Source organism: Capsicum annuum, chromosome 6 (genome assembly GCF_002878395.1).
Source record: "Capsicum annuum cultivar UCD-10X-F1 chromosome 6, UCD10Xv1.1, whole genome shotgun sequence".
Classification (NCBI taxonomy): Eukaryota; Viridiplantae; Streptophyta; class Magnoliopsida; order Solanales; family Solanaceae; genus Capsicum; species Capsicum annuum.
The window spans coordinates 226643623-226652350 of NC_061116.1; positions in this window are offsets into that span (position 1 = coordinate 226643623).

Genomic DNA, 8728 nt, shown 5'->3' on the forward strand with positions numbered 1-8728 from the left:
ATTGTTAAAATACCTCTTAATTTTGCAATCCTAACTAAAGAGAGCTAAATATATAAGTGTTGTTGATTTTGTGGTCATACACTATGAAAAAGTGAAATTAAACAATTATATATTTTTTTTAAAATCGATTATAAAGGAAAGACATATCTAAAATTGAATGGTTGAGAGAAGAGATAAATGAAATATAATGAATAAAATTTCTCTATTTAGAGAAGAAGTAATTGTTATAAAATAAAAATAAAATATTAATATCAAATTGTAAAGAAAGGAGGAAACTTTAGGGAATTTAGTAGGAGTAATACTTTTATTTTATAACTTTGATGTGTCAATAAAAATGTACAAAAGGGTGGCTATTTATAGACCACCAAACTTACTCTCGGTTGCCAAACTTGACATCAACTTGGCAACTTGGCCAACTTTCTTAATTATTCAAATCCAAATTGAACCAGTAACTTCAAATTGACAATTTGGTCAACTATCTTAGGTATTCAAATCTAAATTGAACAAGTAATTCTTGGTGTTCAAATTCAATTTGACTACTAACTATTATCTTTAATTAATGACATTTCACACATACATATGTCACATGACATCCATATTATATAACGGTAACCCAATTTTAAAGATAAATTATTTCAACTTTTTTCTAAAGAAACAAAATATGTATTTGTTATATATATAAAATATTTATAATAATATTTTATATTATTCCATAACTAATACTCTTGGTATGAGACATTGTGTCACGACTCCCTAATTATGATTGACATTCATTTTAACTTAGGACGGGAGAATCATACTATTCTCACTTTTACTTAATTAGGTGTTATTCTCACTTTCATAATAATATTAGTTCATACTTTTAAATAGTTAACGGATATGATTCATTCAATAACATTTTAGTCAACAATGTCTTCACCCATAAAAATGAATGCAATGAGAAAACGACCTCTATTTATTACAATCTCTGGAACCTGAAGTCACAGTACAAAAACAACTAAGTCTAAAAAAAATAAGAATATCCAACATAATAAAAGAGAAAATTGTCTTAATCCGAATCAAAGGACATAACATCATAAAAGATTTGAAGGTTGTCCGAACATGGCATCCACCCTTTAAATCAAGTTTGGACGCTGGTTAGAATCGAAGTTGGTATATCAACCGTTGAATGATGTGTTGTCTTCAAAAAAAAAAGAAGAAGAAAAGTACAGATTGCATCAATACATCAGCAAGTACTGATAAGCATAATATGTCAACTAACTTAACAATGTACAAATAAACAAGTCAAATAAGTATAAAAGTGATCATAACAAGATTCGTAATTAACGATATCAATCAAATACCACCTCAGAATTCATCATATAATTACACTCACAAGATCACTTTACAGGCTTTCATACTTTATCATTTTTATAAATCATTCGTGATCACATATATTCATCAAATTACACTCAATGCATGTAATGATTGCATACATGCAAGATATGCACATCACCACAAGGGAGTAAATTTTATGGGTGGTCATCCAACATTGTGTTGACTACTCAAAAGTCACTATTATTTATTTTATTTCACAAAAGTCATTTAACTTTGCATCGTCTTTCACAAAAGTCATTTTGACAAAATTTGAAACTACATAAAATGTGAGATGAAATAAAAAAAAATCTCTCATATTTGAGGGTATATTTAAATTATTTCATAAAAGAATTAATTTCAAGTATACATTTTTGTATTAGGGTGTGTTTGGTATGATGGAAAATATTTTCCATGAAAAATGTTTTCTTGGAAAATGTTTTCCTGAAAAATAAGTTAGTTTTCTACTTATTTTCTCATGTTTGGTTGGTGAGTGGAAAATATTTTTCGAAAAATATTTTATGGTGTTTAGTTGGTGAGTAAAGAATATTTTTTAGAAAAATATTTTCTAATATTTGATGGTGAGTGAAAAAATATTCTTTTAAAAAATACTACTAACTGTTAACTAGTATATCAGTGCCTCTAACAACTCAACAATTTGTAAGAACTAATTTAAGAATAACAAATAATATCAATATCGAATACTAAAATATTACAATCACTAAATTTAAGCAACTATTAATTAGCAAATATAGGAGACACTTTTCAATATTTTGTCGGGACAATCTCAAGATACTACAATCAATAGAAATATAACGGAACGACAAGCTTATTCAACCTCGTGAAACATGTTACATCGATGACAAAATGAAATATGAAATTAGCAAAAGTAACATAGATAAGTCTTCCTCTATGCATATGAAAATAACAATACATTCAACGAACATTGAAAATGGAAAACAAACGGGCTTCACTATTTTTAATTTCAAGCATTGAAAAATTGAAGTAAAGCACAGTGAAAAATATTTTTAAGTAATGTAAATTTTTGAGAAATGTGAATTTTTTAAGTCATGTGAATATGAGTGTTGTTGAGGTGGGGAAGCGGGGTGGGGGTGGGGTCATAAGTCACATTTGTCATTTTTTGAAAAATGACTTCCCTTGGCCCATGAGGGAAGTCATTTTCCCTCAAATTGAGGAAAATGAGTTGCTGTGGAAAATGTTTTCCAAATATTTTATTGCAACCAAATAAGGAAAAATAGAAAAACATTTTCCATCATACCAAACACAACCTTAGTGTCAAATACATTGAAGGAATTGTTATAGAGAACTCAAAATAATCAAAGAACTTGTGATATCATATATAATATAAGAGATCAACGTTATGAAATGAAACTTGTGAAGGGGTCTATGAAATTATTCTACAAACAAATAAATTAACGTAGAAAGCAACACCAAATCCTCCAACAAACTAAAAATGAAAATTGCAAAGAATACATCTCTAAATATGATTCAATATTAAATTTCTTTTTTCACGGTTTTGTAAAATTTAACAATCAGAATTTGTTAAGTATTTATGATGGTCAAATGTACACACATTTAGCAAGCTTAAAATATCAAAACTACTCAAAAATATATTTGAGAGGTCATTTTGCACTTACCTTCAAACACAATGAATTTTTTTTATTTATTTATCACACATTTTAATTTAATTTTGTTAAAGTGGCTTTTGTGAAAGAAAAAATAAAATTAAATGGCTTTTGTATGATAAAACAAAGAATAATGACTTTTGAATAATAAAAACAAAATTAAATGACCATCCATAAAATTTACTCCACTACAAGGACAAACTCTAAAATTCGTAATGATGCGGAGCAAACAGATGTTCCTCTTTCGAATTTCATTTTATTAATTACACCAAAAATCTAAATTGTGCTTGAATTACAATAACAAACATAACAATAACCATCCAAGATGATTAATGCCTGAATTCAAATTTGCATGTTCACGCACCTTTTTAGCACCCACTTTGTTGTGTAGTATCCCCAATTTACTGAACTTACCATGGGACTCAAGTGCTTAAGTATATCATCTAACACACCCTAACTAGATGTAGAGAGGACCTGACTCTCATTTGGTGCTGATCACTCAACATATGTATATATATATTGAGATCCACATGAGTTTGAACCTCTATTTTTCCTGTTTAATTAAGCAGTAAGCTCAGCTGCATCAAAATCAATTTTGGTACACGGAGCTAAATTACCCCCAAGCCCCCACCCTTGGTCACTTAATAGCATATGCAGAGGGTGCACAAATATAAATTTTCCTTATGGGCAATTATAATTTTTTTTTTATTACAGTGGTGTCCGGCCCATCTTTCGAAGACCTCGACTAATTTCATAGAATATCTGTCACCTCCCACCAGTAAGGTAACTTTGTCCACCAAGATTAGGACAAATTGAAAGAATCATCTAATTGGTCAAACATTATACCACAAAAGAATGGCGGGTTTAGTGGTGTCACACAATTAAACTCAAAATCCAGTTGTTTCTTGGCTCTCTCCAAACCACTCTTCTGTTTTCCCATTGGATTAAATAAGGTGCATGAGCTTTCTTATGAGCGAACCTTCAAGCATCCTAAATACGTACGTCGAGATTGAAAACGACATATGATTCCTAACGAGCTGGTGTACAAATATAATGCAACTCCATCCATCCATCCATTAAAAAAAGAAAAAAAAGAAAAAGTTACATACCAAGATCCTTCAACTGATTAACCCTTGTAAGGGATTTAAGAACTTTAGCATCTCTGCATTAGAAAACAATTACTAGAATTGAACGACTTACAGTAGAGCAATGACAATCCATAATCTTTTCTTCTCTTCCTCTTTTCTTTTGCTATGAAAACAAAACAAAATTTAACTAAATAATGCTGGCTCGGTTTTAATTTGTTTATCTAATTTTAATTTGATTTGACACGTAGTTTAAAAAAATAAAAAAAATACTTTTATATATCTTCAAGTAAAAATATATAGAATGTATCAACATATTCTTTAATCTTGTATCATAATCAATAAAAAGTTAAAATTAAAAAATTATAAAAAGAGAGATAAAACTTTTTAAAATAGATTAAAAGAAGAAATCATAAAATCAATGAATATATTATTTATTTATTTTTGAAAAAAGCATCTTGATCAATTATTAATCAAATCATAGTTGAGGGCATCATGAATCAACCATGGGGATCTAAGTATCCACTCTATATATAGCATCAGTCATAAAACCCGGAGTCCAAGTTAATTGACTGATGGGCGTATCTGGTTCGCTGATCTTTTAAGGAAAGACAAGGAAATAGAAGTAAAGCTACACATGAGTATTTTATAATCATGAATAGTAAAATCATAGTAAGAGTTGTTTCGATGAACTTTTTCCAGTAGCGCCTCTTTAACCAAAAGACCGTCCATTTCTACAATCATCGGTGTTGCTGGGAAGTGTTCCAACGTAACAGCCAGCTGAGTGCTTCCGGAACACCCAAAGCCTCGATCATAAAGTGAGTCATGCGGTCTACTTAACCGACTAGAGCAGCCTCTGATTGAGAAGAAAGGTGTACCAAAAACCTTTGTAAATCATATCACTCAAATCACCATTACATAGATATATAAAAAAATGTAAAATATAATCTAAGGAGGGGTAAAGGTAAATCCACATAGAGCTATAGTATGATAGACCAACTACAAAGGCCAAAGCGTCGAAGAAAAGGAATGTACAGAGATCTGATAACTCAAAATTCCATATTAAACCTTGTTACTTACTGTCTTTTATGATATATAAGTAATATGAAAGAGTCATGATTTATGAGATATTTGAAAGGTACATGAGTCCTCAACAAGGACACTCCATCGCCAGGAGCAGATCCAGGATTTTCAGTAAAAGGTTCAGTAGTACATATACGGACTAGTCGAGGGGGTTCAGCCTCTACTATTTATACATAAAAAAAGATTATACCATGTAAAAATAGTATAATTTTTCGACGAAGGGAATTCCCCTAGTAACCATGTAGATCCGCCACTGTCCATCGCCTCATAATTTATGAGATATTTGGAACGTACATAATTCCTCAATAAGGCAACTCCATCTCCTTTTTATGATGAATAGGCAATTCAGGAGCACGATACCTCACGTATCTATAGAAACTTACACCAAGGCACAAGATCAAAGCACCAGCTAACATTTCTTCGTTCAACTTGCGAACAAGTACCACCATTGCTAACCCGAGATATACATCTCTTAATCCAATATCATAGGCGGCGTGCATGAAGTGAGCAAATGTGTAGAAATATGTGGTGCAGGATAGCAGCAGAAGTACGTACTTCAGATAGTAGTACTTCAAAAGGAGGCGCAAGGTTGCTGCAACTATCATCGGAATGATCTCGAGCATAAATTTGGCCTTGGCACCAATTAACCGGAAAGGCGACATCTCGCGATGCCGATAAAGAATAGAGTACAACACGGTTAAATGAACAGCAAAGAGACTTAAAAGAAAAATAAAGTGGGTCACTTCATCGGGTACAATAAAAAGGCAAAAGCAACCCATGTACAACACCAAGGGGGAATGGTACTAAAAACAATCCACCACCAATCATTACCCATTATGAGAGGATCTGCAAGAAACACAAGAATAACTTATTTAGCATCTCGAAGAAAGATACACCAAGACTAAGAACATGCACAACTAGAACGGAATCTTTGCACAAATACACCCTCCGTCCCAAATTGAGATGGTACATATATTAAGAAAAACAATTAATAACATGTCTAGTTTACTATAATACTCCTATTAAATGATGTGTATATTTTAATTTGAATAAAGAGTAATTAGAAGCAATGGATAAAATATGGAAAAAAAAATTTGTCACTTCTTAATTAATGGAAAAGGACAAATAAAATAAAAAATCAAATTAGGAAATTTGAGAGGGAGAAAGTAGTAAACATCTCAAAGACTAAAAACGAGAAACTTCTAGTGTCTAAACCATCAGCAAAGAAATTAGTGGCATTGATCTGTAACACCGCGAACTTCCTATTACAATTTGATTATTTTTAGTTGGCGTATAGGCCCCAAACTCGATGATCTACAAGTGTTAAAATCAATTTCATAGTTTAGTGAGTGCTTTTCATGTAAATCATGGTCATAAGAAATATTTAGCGTAAAATTGAATTGAGAGTTTTTCGATCAATTGAGTTTTAGTATACTTTCTTACATGAGTCAACTTCAAACAGCATTTCTCCTAGAATATAAAAAGCTACGTGGCCCATTACTTATCAGATTAAAGGCTTCTAAGTCTTTTTTCCAACGATATCGATTGTTCATAAACTTGAGTTTGGAGCAAAATGTTTTTGGCTTTCCAGTGGAGGTCCGCGATTTCACCATGTCACGGAGCTGGACCTCCGCGATATCACTGTGTCATGGAGGCCAGATTCTGCGATTTTAGCGTGGCACGGAGATTTCTGTCCAGCGGCAAATTCTTTTATTTTCTTTAGCGTAAGGGTCTTATGGTTTTTTCCTCACCCAAAACTATCCCCGACCGATATAAAACCTTCCCAAATTCCTTAAGCAAGATTTTAACAACCTAAATGTGTTACTCTTCTCCCCAAAGGCTCCAAAATCTCAAGAACACATAGGGTTCAAGCTTAAGGTTCCCCAGTAAAGATCTCTTGCTAAGTTCTTATCAGAAAGATAGAAAGATATGTAGAGCAACTATTTTTAAAGTATCTTTTCAAATATATAATCTCTTAACAGTATATATGTTTACCTATCTCAAATATTGATGATAAAGTTGAAATTTTATTTTAAATTTATGGGATGAGCATAAATTTGTGACAAAACTCTATTCTTAAGGTATACTTTGACTATTTGGCAAATTGAGTTAGGGGAGATCATTTTAATTGTTTTCTTTACCTCCTCACGTGCTAAATGAAATGTTTTGGGTCGACATATCCTTATTACTTGAACAAGAATTATGTTACGTTAATTTTATGATGAAACATGAACGGGTTGACCCATGCTAAATTGTTCTGCACATGATTTTGAGAAATTTTGGCTCCTAAATAGTTAAAAGGATTTCATAAATGGTTTTGGATGATATTCGAGGATCATCTTATACTTGATTTTGCTTGATAAGCATATGAAACTGATGACAGACCTTCAGACCTTATGGTTATAAGAATGACATTCAAGTCTTAGTATGACGATACTAATTATAATCTATGCCCTTACTTAATAGAAATTAAATGCTTTACTGGTGTTTGATGGTTTTAAGATGATCAAATATGGACTTAAAGAGAATTAGATGATTAATCGAGAAGGTAGGAGTCCTAATGGCTCAACACCCGAAATTTAGATGATTCGATCCTTAATTGGACGACCTTATGATTTCCTCTACGTACCAGGATGATTAAAGTCCTAGCTAGGATTAATATTCTCGGTATGCATATACACTGGATAATAAGCTACTATCTAAGACATGCAGTACTGAAATTAATAACCTGGTGGTATGTGATGGGGATGCCTGGTAGGATTGATCAAATTTTCATACGTAGCCTAGTCGAGTCCTAGACGAGAATCAATTGCCAGTGGGTTTCAAGCCATCTTCAAAATTGAAACTGCCCTCTTCAACATCCGCTTGCACATATGATAGGCCGAAACCATCACAATGCCACCAAGAGGAGACTCACGAACAGACTTATGATAGGCCGAAACCATCACAATGCCACCAAGAGGAGACTCACGAACAGGGAGAACACCACCCATCTGATCTGGCTGCACCTGCACATACATACAAGTTATCCACATACAAATAGTGTGTGTACTAATTAAGAATTAGGCATTCGTTCGATCTACATACAATAGCAAAAGGTGCAGGTTGTTTCCTTTCCCCAATTACAGTATAGAATACTACCTACTATTCTAGGTTGTTGTTTATGTACGTACTCTTGTTGAAAGGGAAAAAGAAAAAACAGTGCAAAATTAAGCACGCTTAGTTTTTACCTGTAACAGCAGATCAGAGATATGGGAAGATGAAGAACAATTCTTGCTGAAAGGTTGGACAACAAACATTTGCTAATTTTTAGCATAAATATTAGCACAACTTGTTCAAAATATTTATAACCAAATATTTTATCAACAGCACAACTTGTTTAAAGTCTACTAGATCCTCAACAATAAATAAAAATGGAACGGATTTTCGACCCTAGTCTTACTAATGAGTTAGTTTCATATTTTTTGCTAATACTTATTTTTTAAAGTCCCTATGATTTCGTTGAACGGAAACATACATACATATATATATATATATATATATATATATATATATATATAT